The sequence below is a fragment of the Zophobas morio genome, unplaced genomic scaffold (genome assembly GCF_036711695.1).
Source record: "Zophobas morio isolate AGI-343-1 ecotype UQ-CSIRO unplaced genomic scaffold, CSIRO_AGI_Zmor_V1 ptg000024l, whole genome shotgun sequence".
Lineage (NCBI taxonomy): Eukaryota > Metazoa > Arthropoda > Insecta > Coleoptera > Tenebrionidae > Zophobas > Zophobas morio.
In genome coordinates this window covers 16801833-16816155 of record NW_026972129.1, presented here as the reverse complement: position 1 = coordinate 16816155, position 14323 = coordinate 16801833, and the positions used below count along the sequence as shown (strand labels likewise).

The following is a 14323-nucleotide window of genomic DNA, read 5'->3' as shown; positions in this document are numbered from 1 at the left end:
TATTTTTACTTTAACTTTGATACATAACAAAAAAAAATTAAATTCAAAAAAACAAATTTATAATAGTTAATCAGGGGAGAGGGAAATCTACCTAAATACGTTTAGAATAATTTTTAAAAATACAAATCAGAAAGAGAAAATATTAAAATAATATATAATGCTATAATAAATCATTCTTATATTTGCGGTTAAGTACAGTTTTTATGTTAAAGAGAACCGGTAACGTTTGGTTTTATATTTCTCCTACTTTTGCGCAGATCGTAGAAAACAAAAATTCACACTTCCGTTTAAAAACTTCCTAAGACAATAATGTTTACGTATTTATCCTTTCCGGAAAGTGGAGGACGTCATAAAAAGATGTACTATTCTTATTGAAAAGTATTATAATAATTCTAGAAATTTCAAGATATTTTTTCGAGAAAGTGTTAAAAAATTAATAACCTACTGATTTTGAGATCAGAAACACCTAAGAAAAGAAAAATTGGTCGAAGGTTATTTCGACAAAACTTCCCCCGCCCGTGAAGTAGATATCGTCCAACAAATTCTTCTTCTTTTAAAAATGATAAAATTCCATTTTACGAAATTTTACCGTGTTATGATAACATCTATACAGTAAAAATATCGGATGATTTTTAAAAGTGACCCCCGCAGCCCCTGCATCGCCGAGGCTTAAATTCCATTAATAATAATAATAAACAGAATCAAGGTAGATTCGTAAACTACAAGTACAGGAATATATTATTTCATAAAATTTAGATAATACTAATTATGCAATATAATGAGCGGACGTCATTAAATTATTGGTAGGAATAATTAGCCAAATTTTGGATAGCGTCTTACCATTTACTTACATGATATTCCTAATGTATATACAAAATTTGATAATTGGTTCAGTAATTTCGGTGATTATCTATCTACTAGAAATCGACACAGACGACAGACAGACGGAAACAGAAAACCACTTTTTTCGTACTAAGTGGTCATGAAATTTCGAGAACACATGAAAGTAGCAAGTCGCCCGATGAATCGATTGACAAAAGCGCGGCATATTTCAAATACGAACTCTTTCAGGATAATTATATGCTTGGGTGTACACTTTTAACAATTTTGATTTATGTACCTTGTAATACTGTAATGGTTAAAACAACTCTTAAAGATAAAAACATGATTTGAATAATATTTTTTCTAACAACCCTCAATTTACATAATACTTAGTTGTGAGCAGTGTTTCAAACGATTTTCTTCACTCTAAAATGTTGTTACATAAGTTAGAATTAGCGTTTTATCTTTAGAAAATTATTATATTTTTAAGAAATAATTTATAGGAAAGTACGGTAGTCAAGTGTAGGAAATGAATTTTTCTTTTGTAGATTCCGAGTTGTATAATCTGTTCTTTATTAAAATAGTAATTTTGATATAATTCTATTGTTAAAGTGAAGCTAAAACCAAAAACTGCACATTCAGTTACCGCTTAAAATCCCATAAAAGACACAATTAAAATTTTAGTTATGTCATTATTATAATATATACACAACTATTAAAGAGACAAATATTTTGTGACACAGTGACAGTTACTTTGAAATATTGCTAAAACAATAAAATTTAAGTCTATGAAATTTTCTATTTCTATTTCCACATCCAGAAGTTACACATTACTGTGATGACTGATAATAATGCACTGACTTATCTGTTTTATAACAGCAGTAAATTATTGTTGACTTAATTTAATGAGTCAATACTATTCACAAGTTTGGATTTGGATCTTTTGAATCAGTTGGTTTTCCAGGCCACTCTTTACAGATTTGTTTCCAAAATCCTTTTTTTTGTGGATAACTATTACCTTTTTGTGTCTTAATCCGGTGCTTTGTCTATGTTTACTAAACGTATATATGAGTATATAGAATAAAATTACAATCAACATTTATATAATCATAGTCGTCACTACGTATATCAACACACATGAGTGAATTATTTGAACTGAAGTACAGGTTTGCAAAATTAAAGAAGCAGTTTTTTGTCCAAAAAGGACGAAGTGGAGAAATGTAGAACCGTCCTGGACATTTTGTCGAATACTAGGCTTTGTCAGGTTTATCATTTTATTCTTGCTTTTTTAACAAAAACTTTTCGCTTACTGGTGTAAATTTGAAGCTATAACATATTTATATACACATTAATTCGAAAATCTGCACATACATTTAAATAAGTTGTTAGTTTCAAGATAACTAAAGTTAGCACTTCCGTAAACACTTTATTGTGGAAAAACTTTGCGAGTTTGCAACAAAAAAAAAAAACGATTGTATTGACATTTGAATATAAAGCTCTGCGATTTGAAGGGTAACCCCCCCAAAAAAAATCTCCGCTAAACATCTGACGTATATTACATCTGCCACTTAACGACATAATAATAACTGCTTTTTTGTGGTTTCAAAAAGCGCCTAAAATACAGATAAATGAAGCTTTAATCGTTATATTGTTGCTTAATTTCCTCGTGATAATTTAAATTGATATTTTTTATATAATAAACAAATGTTAACAGTTTTAATCTTCATTATCGCTAAAACTATGGTTCATATGTAAATTTATTAAGAGAAGTTTTTTGTTTAGCATAATATTTCAACTGTTGTACTACTATAGAATTTCATCTAATATGGATTGAGAAATTTTTTTATCGAGTATAGAAAAATTAGCACATTTTATACACCCACAACTTTTTCCTTAGTAGTTTCCAAGCTGTAGCTCTATTGAGGCGGTTGTCTCACTCACTTGTCACTTACCTAGTATTTAAAATAGATCATGCAAGAGTGGGAAAGATTTTTTTTTTATAGAATCAATGTAAAACATAACTGTTAAAAAAATGCAAAATGGTTGTATAACGCAGCAAAACAGATAACTAAAAAAATAAACTTCGCCAACCATGTTTAGAAGATCCGCTACGATTAATTCACACGTGAATATTCACAGCGGGAATGAAAAGCCTGCACATGTTTCGTTTTGGAAAATATGCACGCTGAAGAGCTAAATTAATTTACAAGGTAAACATACCGATATAAAAATAATATTTACAAATTATACAACTATCTCAAGATGATCGAATCATGACATTAAAGAATAAATTTGCACTTTGAAAAAAAGCGAAGCGAACATCGAAAGCTATGTTGACTCAAGTAATATTCAAATAAACGTTCCGTCTATTCCGCTTCACCTTGTAAACATATGATGAACTGAAATTTCATAATCGTAATGAGATTTTTTCATAACGAATAATCATCTGCTGTTATGTAAACACAAATTGTTGTGTTTTAACCTGAAGCGCAGATTACGACACGAAATTAATCATTTTAAAATTAAAAACAAGTTTATTATTGCTATTGTGACTGCATTGTTATAGATTAATGCAATCTTGTCTGAATTATGTTGCTGTAATTAGCCGCTTTCGCTTTAATGGTACCCCGCTCCACCCTGCTATTGTTGTTACACCACAAGTATTTAGATTTGTAGAGTAATTTACTACTGGTATTTCAATATTTCAAGTGTACGTACTTGTATGGACTGTTATGACTTAAATTACCACATGATTCAAAAAATTTCCGACCAAGGGAGTTTGTGGTCAAACAGGATAAGTTTACGTGTATTAATTACAACTTTCTATTATTTAAAATATTTATAGGCAGATAGCAATAACAATTTTATTGAGAAACACACTATATGACAGTGGACCAGATACAAATACTGAGTGCCTATCAATGTTTGTGTTCTTTTTGTCAGGTTGGCAATATATTTAAAATTTTATGATGGCATACCTGATGTCAAATGTAAATTTTGAGCACCAGTTCAGTAGCTGCCATCCTCTCATTAATTTTTAGACGTGCGCTGATGTCAAAATTGACAACTGTGAACTGACATGTTAACACTGCTGCCATTAATTCGGAATTGCCAACCCAAAAATTTATCGGTACCTGATAGTAAATTAAATATACAATATTTTGCATACAATATTTTTAATTCCTACTAAATAAATGATACAGCAAATGAAATAAATGTTTTAATTCATCATTTATCGTTACGAACAAGTTAGAATGGGTGAGGGGTGTAAATAATTTTGCAATTGTGCAACTGTAGTTAATAATTATAGAAACAATGTTAACAAAATGCAAATATGGGTACTAAATCAAGCCTACTGCAACAGTTTGTTGTAATGCAAATTATAGCTGGTTTTGTTCGCTGAAAGTATTTAATCGTGGTTTCGTTTTTGGAAGTAACTAATGGTTAAGGCATAACAAATGTTATGCATGTGGCTATTTGGAGCGCGACAGATGTTATCCTTGCGAATCATTGAAATGTGGTGGTGTTTTATGCTGTGGACTATTGTGGCTAAACGATGTTATATTATGGTAAAACTACTTGTGAAATAAATTCATGGAAAATACGCTTTGGGTTCTAAAATAATGTATTAATAAGTTTATTTGTTAGTATTTAATATATTAAAATTTTATTTTGGAACGGAAAGTGTACCTATTTCTTTAATTATTCGTTATTTGTGATGGAGTTCTAGAACAAATTCGGCAAATTGAACACCTAGTATTATGTTTTGACAGTACAATATTTATATCGGACGTCTAAACAAAAATCTGGTCGAGTGTTATGTCACCAGCAATGAATTTTGAAAGCTGTCATCCGTTTGTTAGATCGATGATGTTGTGAATTCATAATTTTTAAACTGAGTTTGACATCGAAATGAAACTGTAGACAATAAAAAAGTTAAAGAAAAATGCAGATATTCTCAATTGCTCAGTACATGCTTAACTTCGACTGTTTATGTTTATACTTCGAAAGAATTCGACTATTAGTGCGTTCATCTTACAAGCAGCGGATAAAAGAAAAAGAAATTTAACTGATTTCTCTGCTCAACTCAGAGGAGAGAACTGATTAATTAATTAACCACGCTCAAGTTTTTTTCTGTGAAAAAATTTGAACAAAATTTATTCGGCAAAATTGTAAGCTGACGGACAAACTTTGATTAACGATTTACTATGCTTCAATAACCTTAAACTATTTGCAAAATTTCACAGCATTCGGTTTTCGCAATTTCAGAGTTAAATTGGAAAATACAGTTTTAATTTTTTTTCCCAAAAAACCAAACCGGATTCTTGAGCAAAATTATGCAACATTTATTCGGCAAAATTTTAAAATAACATCATTTTTTAGAGTATAAACGAAAAAAAATCTTAACGATTTACTACACTTACCAATCTTACCATGAACTTAGAGTGCCTTCAAGTTTTGAGAACATTCGATTTTGCAATTTCAAAGTTAAATTGCAAAATATCGTTATAAAATTTTGATTTTTTTCCAAAAAGCTGTTCTAGGGTGAAAAACTCTACACAGATTCATAAATTACATGTGTAAGAGTATTTTTATTTTATCTACACGATAGTCTTAGTACACATATAAAATTTGACAACTATCAGTCTAGTAGTTTCGGAGATTATCTGCCTAATAAAAATCCGGACGGACAGACAGCAGACCGCTAGAGAAAAGGGAGACCTATTTATTCATATTATAGGGCTCATGAAACGTCAAGTTGCCAGTCGTCCAATGGAGTCGATTACGATACTTTCTTAGCTTACGCTCAGGTAGTAAAAGCAATAAAACAGGAGGCAGTCCTCTTGACCAGATTTTTAATCTTTTCTCGACGTTTTATAGCTCCTAGAATACTAAAAAGTAGATTCTCCTATTTCATTTATTAGCGATTTTAATCTATAGTCTTGGAAGCCGGAACTGATTGCTGTGAAATTCTAGAACTATTCTGAGAATATCGTGTAAAACGCTAATCAAAATATGTCTTATTACCACCAAAAATTTAATGACGTTATCTTAAAATTTCAGGAAGTACCACCGCTATATTATATACTAGGTTTATGGAAAAGAAAAATTGATCTCATAATATAAGACAACACTTTCCTGAAGTAAGTACAGTCAACCAAATCAAGTGTAAAAGATACAAACATACGTAAATAATACCAATTACAATGTAAGAAAAAAAAAGGCCCATGAAGGAATTGACACCGCAACCTGCAACGAACGACGTTCTATTGCGTTAATTAGCGGTTTTTCAGCGTTGCTCCAAAAATCTGGGTGTCTAGGGTAAAAACTCTAGGCGGATTCATAAATCACAAATACATGTTTGTAAAATTTAAATAACATTTACTATGCAAGGTGACTTCCTCAAATTATCGGCAGGGATGACCAGACAAATTTTGGTTAGGATTACCTATAAAATTTGACAGTAATCAGTCCAGTAGTTTCGGAGATAATCTCTGTCTAATAAAAATTGACACAGAGACAACGACAAACAATAGTCAGACCGAAACGGGAAACTTATTTCTTATACTTTAGGGATCATAAAACATCGCAAAAACATGAAAGTAGCAATTCGCCGTATTTTTTTCAACAAAATTTTATAATCTAACCTAGAAACTACAAAATCGACTCCTTTGAAATTTTAAACAATCTGTAAACTCGTGAATATGGGAGATTACACTATGTGAACGTATGTTCGGTTTTGCGGTTTCAAAGTTAAATCTTGGGGTAAAATTCAATACGGATTCATAAACCACAAGTGCAGGACTATATTATTTTATAAAGTTGGTGATGACGTCGTCAAATTGTCGTGGGGAATGATTAGACAAATTTTGGTTAGGATTTTACCATCTACACTATTTTCATAAGAAATATATATACTTCTAATATGAAGAGTTAGGCACAGCCGAAGTGATGGGCAATCAACCAGACACATATTAAAAACGACGGTGGAACGTCAGACAATAAATTTGGCTGGCCGACTGTGCAGTCTCAACCACGTCTCAACCTCAGTGGCGTTTGATGCAAATCGAGGTTTATCTAATCAAGATCATCACGAAAATTGTGATGTTGAACAGTCATTTATAATTTTTAAAGCATTTTAACATCTAGGAGAACTCATATAAGTGACGAAAAATTAGTATTTGTTATTAAGAATTGCCGAAGTTATAGGCCACGACTGCAATACCGGTGGCGATCGGACGGCAATGAGTATCACTTTCGCTATGCCGAAGTCTGCTAATAAGATATATGAAGAAATGGAAAGGAAGACTTATGTTTTACCACTAGAATACTTCCTTAGCTTTGTTTGGGAAGGAAAAATTGATGGCGTCACCACAAAAATTATTATTATCATTAGGAATATATGAAAAATTTGCTTTTTACTTAAATTAGTTGTAATCCACCTTTATTTTAATTTTAATAAATACAGTTACGTTGAACGGGTGAATAAAATCGGCGTGGGTAAAACTCAACAATTTATTTCTTAGTAACTCGGATTTACACGACTAATTACAGAGCGATCATGTATAAAATAATCCCGGCGCAACTTGCCTGGGTTTTCATCGTTGGAATCGATTCGACTGGAATAGTGGATTTGACTAGACTTCTCCAATTGTCTGGATTACACTAACCGCTCTCGACGGTGATTCCCATTTAAACAGCACGCGGTTCTCGAAATGCCTACGTTACCGCTTCTAGACTTCTCTGGAGCACCCATTCGCGACTTCCGCTTCCAGACTCTTCTCCGGCCACCGTCACCGACAATGAGTCATCGGAGACGTACATAACTAGAACCCATAGGCGTCGTACCGGGGCGACGTATGGGTTTATTTCGTAACAATACAATTTTAGACAAACCATATAATAAAAATAAAAATATATATAAAAATTGTTGTGACTTCTTTTTTAATGAAAACTAAAATAGTTTTCAACTTTTTTATTATAAAAATATCTGTTGTTAATAAAAAAGTGTGAAATAAAAAAATTCTCGCTCTATTAATTTTTGCGAAGAAAATGTGAATGAAAATGTGTATGCTGGTTGAAGTCCACTGAAAAGTGGAAGTTATTGTAAGATAAAAGCTGTATTGAAACCGGCAGAAGCTGGCGACATTGGCCACAATGAGCTGTTAGGCGTATTATAAGTATTTAAAAATATAAGTAATAACAACGAAGAAACAGCATTTTATCAGATCCTATTGTAAAAAATTACATACCGTATGTCCTCAAATGTACACAGCCGGGACAATTTAAATTGGTTCTAGGGACATATTTATTTATAACATAAAAAGATTCATTTCCGAAAAATCCACTCTCAAACTGTTTCTGTAGTAAAACCTTACCGTAGTTAAACTAGAGCATTCATTATTTGCTTACAATAATATGCCTTTCTTTTCAAACCATTGTAAAACAACTTCCCAAAGTGCGTCTAATCCGAGTGATGCGCGTTCATTTTAATTGTTAAACTCGCGTATTTTTCAGCAAATCCTGGTTGCTTTCACAATTTATTGTAATGAATTAGATCCGGCGAAGCGATAAAAATTACACGTTTCCTGCTTCATTATCTTTCTTACACGTACACGAGTTATTAGTTACGCGTTTAATGGATGAATTAATTGCCATACGCAAATGTTCGTTCGTGCAGGGCAACTCCGGGCAGACGTTTAACCAGCTCCGGGTAAGGAGCAGGACGATGACCTGGGAAATAATTGAATGTTTACACTCCTTGGTGCTGGAGGTGCCTATGCTAGTGTCTATCTGATTTATTACACTGATTATCGCACGTCAGGGCGGTTTATTATCATTCTGTGATAATTGATCTGTTAATAAGCAGAGTGGAGATGAGCCGCTCTGTTTCGGTTGGGTCTTCATTAGAATAGAAATGCGGCTATTGTATAACCTGTTTAGTCATTTTAAATCCGAACGGATATGTAACCTTTGACCTGGAACACTTCTAACTGCTAGCAAAATTTTACTAGGTCTGTAACACACATAAATTGGGTATTGTGTTGTGTGTGCTGTGGTTTGGCACAATGATGATTTTTTACGCGTGTTAAAGATAATGGTAAACTATCTAGAATTAATTTGTATATAAAATGCAAGTGGGAAGAAATTTTTATAATTATAGGTAATTTAGATAAGATGAAAGTAAATGAATGGACATGAAACAAACAGGTACGAAGAATAAGACATAAATTTTTATGACTACGTCTACAGCAAACATTAAAAATGACGGCATACAAGAGTTTATGAGAACTGCTAACATTCTTGAAGGAAGCCAGATGCTGTGCGTACAAGTAAAAATTATATTTTCTACAATAATTACGTATAAAATATTCTGCTTTTCTTCAATCATATTCTTCCTGTATCATTTCCTGCTTTCTTCAAATACACTCCTCCCTTAAACAAACACTAAATATTAACACTTTTGCGATAATTATTGTTATTTTTAACTGTAGCATAGAAGTACTGTAATAGGGTTCATCCGCCGAATGGCTAGTTTTAAATTTTCTCGACGTTTTATGATACCTAAAGTATGAAAAACTATATATCGTTTCCGCTGTTTATCGTTTCCGAATCTACTGAGCTCTGAAATTTTTGTGTGTGTTAGAATAAATATCGTATAGATGGTGAAACGCTAACCCAAATTTGTCTGATTATGGCCACCAACAATTTGATGACGATCTTAGAAGTTGGCATAGCAAATGCTATTTAAATTTTATAAAATAACATACTTCTGTATTTGATTTTGTTAATTATTATTTTAATTTTTATTGTTTAATTCTTCTATTAATGAAGCCGTTCTTTACAAAATACGAAGCTACGTCTCTCTCTTTCTCTCATGGTCTCTCCTTCAAAAAATTGATGACATCACTCCTATAGGTTAACTACTACTGCCACTTCCTGTTTTGCTACTTATTATTTCAACATACATATTTATATTCAATCTTACAGTTTTTGGATGGTTTGTATAAGTATTGCGTTTACTATCAGAAATTCTTTCGTCTTAAATGATTTTGTGGAAAAACTCGAAACTTATCACTATCAGACACGGGCGCAGCAGAAAAAATTGTACAACAAAAAATCATAGTTTTTTTAATTACCACCTCCAAAAACTTTAAAATAGTTAATAAAAATTTGGTCGAAGGTTATTTCAACAGAACCCCCCACGCCACTAAAGTGTAGCCAATTAAATCCCACTTCTCTGAAAAATTATAATTTTTTTTGCGATTTTTGTTTTCTGATAACCCCTATAAAGTAAAAACTAGTGGCGTAAATGACGCTCCCGCAGCTTATTTGGCTTCATTTTTTCGAGTTTTCAAGTTAAAATTTTTCAATTTTTCAACTTTTTAATTCAATTTGTGGATTTTGCATTTTTTCGATTTGAGTTCCTCGAGTTTGCAATTTTTAATGGTTCCATTTGCAATTTTTCGTTTCAGTTTTTTATTTTTCATTGTTCCGATTTTATAATTTTTTCAATTTCACTTTTTTTCAAATTTCGTTTCGTTAGTTTTTCAATTTGCAATTTTTCAACTATTCGTTTTGTTTTTTCTTTAATTTTACCATATCTCTTCGAGTGTTCAGTTTTTCCAATTTTTGGACGTTTCAGGTTTTATACATATTTTCCAGTTTTTCGATTTGAAATTTCACGAGTTTTCAATTTTTAGATTTTTCAGATTTTCATTTCTTTATTTTTCCGAGAAAAATGAGACAAATTATTATACGAGTCTTGCATTAGGAGAACAGTCCAACATTATTGAATATTAGGTTGACTTTATGTTTTTTATTATAATATCACTTGTTCTTTGCGCCAAAAAATTGTTGAAAGAAAACTATGTCTATAAAGAAAAAAAAAGATTAAGTCCCACCCACCCGCCTCGATCTCAATTGTCATGAATTTTTCATTCGTTATTAGACTGAAGGGCGGAGCGTAATTGCAAAATACATATTTCTCTACTGATTTGAATGAGTTTGTCTTCTCAAAACAGAGGACTAAAATTATTATTAATCAAACCACAATCGAACAAAATGTTAAGAACATAGATACATGTATAAAGAAAAAAAAAACAAAGATTAAGCCCCACCCACCGGCCCCGATCTGTATTGTGATGAGTTTTTATTTCCTATTCATACGAAGTTTAATTGTAACATCAATATTTATCTAGAAAATTCTATCCTTTTAGAAACATATTTCATACGATAATTTCTTGTACAGAAATGAGAATTTTGCAAGTAAATTCCGCACAATCGAGAAGGGGTGGGTGGGCGGGATTTATATTTCGTCCATTTTTTCTTAACACAGGAAGTCTTCTTTTCCCAAAATGAAACTGGAAACATGTTTAACTAACCTGTTGTTGAAAGAAAAATTTATGTATTAAAAAAAAACAAAGATAACGTTATTGTACCATGCAATTGTTTTTGCGGATTTTTGAACGTTAAGCGAAAAAACTGAAAGCGGAGTTCTATACTACAAATGTATATAAAATTTGACAACAATCGGTCCAGTAGTTTCGGAGATTACGTGTTTAATAAAAATGGATACAGACAGACAGACAGACAGACAGACCGAAAGACGGAAACGGGAGACTATTTTTTCCGTACTGTAGCTTACGCTCGGGAAGTAAAAGTTAGTTTATTCGAACAAGACCAATTTCGCAACTAATATCTGTACATTTCAAATGCATTAAAAACACTTATTAATGATTGCGATCAATAGTAAGGAAAATGAGCCCAGAAAAATATTACCTTTTTTTCCGTATTACAGGTTCGCTCATGATGTTATTCTGCATAATAACAATCTTTCTTCTTGTAGTGACTTCTTTCTTCATAAATAATAAAATTAAAAAACAATAACCATTAATAAACAAATTAATAAATTAAGGAGATTAAAAATTCACAACCTGTTAAATAACTACTAGATATTGAATACTGAGGAAAAATAAAAAAAATGTTAATGCTTATATGGAATAAAATTACTTTGAAAAACAAAATATGCTAAATTACTGACGTCTTCGTCTTCCTTGCTTCCTATTTTCTTTCTTCCCATAGTTTTCTTGCTGCTACGTATTCAGTTTACTTTGTTCAAACGTAGAAACGTTATTAAAAGATACTATAATAGGGATAAAGAATAATACGACCCACAAGGTATATTAATAAATGGTACCGGAACATTATTCATGTGATAATGTATAGTAGGATTATTATAAATGTGATTAAAACTGATCTGTGATAATAATAGGACTAGGATCAGAGTGTACATTATAAAAAAACAGGTAGAGCAGGGATTTCTTTCCTTTCGATAGCCGTTTTAAAGGGACGTGCAGTGTTAACCTCCAACTTCCTAGGATGCAAAGCTTCGACTTCCGCTTTGCTGATCATCGGAGTTGCCGGATAGCTGATTTCTTCTTTCTTCAGTTCTTCAGTCACGCTTTCGTTATTATTGGCAATCGAAAGTTTCCGTTTCTTTAGAGGTAGTCTCATCTCGCCATACAAATCTTTGAAATCTTGCCCATCGATTTTTGAAAACACTTCATTTTTAAAATCGTAGGATTCTGGAACGACCGTTGGCAATTGCAACAAAGAATTATCTACAGTAGCTGTTACATTTACACCCGAGTTTGAATTATTATCATCTTTAATACCACATTGAGCTGCATCGGTTTTGACTGTATCTACGTTACATAAATTTTGACTTAAGTTATCAGCTAAAGTGCTTGACATGTAAAAATTTGAATTATCGCAAAGCAAAGAGGAGTTTCTTTCGACGACTTCTGGAGTTTCGCTGGTTGCTTCTTCAAGGCAATGTTGAACCAGTTGGTCCGTGTTGGGCAAGAAAGTCGGGGAATTGGAAAATTCGGACTCGGAATCAATAGGACGAGGAAGTTCTGTGATGGTTAAATTCAACGCTTTGTCTTCAACGAAGTTGCAATTTAACTTAGTGAATTCTTCGGCTAATTGGTTGCAACAAGATGCCATGTTTTTTTTAAGCATCGTTAAAAGACTTTACTTTACCTGGATTGTGACTATTTGGTTCCTTGACAATAAACGAAAGCGTAGGAGGTGAAATACACCGCATCACGTCCTTGTCGTTAATGTGAGTAGTAGCCTTGTCGTAATCTACCTTCAACGTTGGCGTTTTATTCAACATTTTCTTCAAAGCATTTTCTATATTGCGTCTACGCTTCAACAACACTCTAGGTTCATGTTTAAATTCTCGTCCATCCGAACACTTTTCAGCACTAGAACACCGCCACTTCTCAGTTTGCTGTCTTCGTTATCACAAGTGCTTTTTTCATGAAACATGATGCGGTAGTTCTTCTTTCTGCGCTTTTGGTTTTTTTCAGAATACCGCGAGGAACGCGAACATCATGAGGAGGAGGAACACTACCACCATAAAAGTTCCAAAAGTCATTAATATATTCAAAGCCAGAAGCGTCATATCGTCTGGACTATTTGAGCGGCTGTTTGAGTGCACTGCTTTAGAATTTGATTCCTGACTGGAGATATCTAGTTTATCTTGAAAACTAAACAAACTATTTTGTTTCACTGGCAAAACTTTCAAAACCGGACCTGTTAAGATAGCGTCGAAGTCGTGGTTTTCCTTCGTTTTATTCCATTGGTTGTGTATTGCATTTTCGAACCTCGAGAACTTGTCCAACGTCGGCCGAATTCTCTGAAACGACGTGTACATTATTTTCATAAAGGTACTATCCTTAGTTTGCCCGTTTGTTCTATTTGAAGAAACCAGCGGTTTCAAAACTGTGTTTCCGTTGTAAGTTTCACCCACTTCCTTGAATTCCGAGCCTGTAGTGACAAGTTCGATATTTGGTGCCGATTTTAGTATTAATTGTTGCCCCGTTTCTATTTCATCCGTTTTTTTGAAAGGTCTATATCGTTCAGCTGCGTTTACGTTTTCTTCGTTGCTGCAATTATTTAACACTGCGTGGTTACTGCCTTCTCCGCGTCCTAAGGGACTCTTTTGTTGGTGTCGTGACAAGGTTTTACATCGATCTGTTCTGTATCATAATCTACATCTGCATTTATCATCAACATCTGACTCGTGCTCCGCCACAGCATCTATAGTTGTCTCATTTGCTTCAATCTCGGTTCGCGTTCTCCAAATACGGTATCGTCGGATATGTGGAGAATAATCAAAACTCCCATCTTTACTACTGTTCAGATCTTTATGCCCTAGTATCAGATTCCTTCATTATTTTGGCCACTTATTTACTGATTTCCCCATACTTACATGTACATTTATTTTAAGGATGGCCATAAGCTTTAACGCAAATTTTCAGAACAATAATTGTCAACGTAAACTCCTGGCCTTAACGTTTGCAGCGCAAGGTACGCACGCTTATAGATTACTCTGCGGCATCATCAAAAAATTTGGGTCATCCCAAAAGTATTAACTAAATGTGTATTGGAAACAGCTGCAGGTTTAACGACATTATAACCACTTGCC

At 32.8% G+C, this 14323-nt stretch overlaps 1 protein-coding gene across 2 annotated transcripts in view; it reads left to right on the top strand.

Moving 5' to 3' along the window:
* Positions 1-14323, top strand: part of Calpc (Calpain C) — a 72493-nt gene that overhangs the window by 12684 nt on the left and 45486 nt on the right. The window lies entirely within an intron of this gene.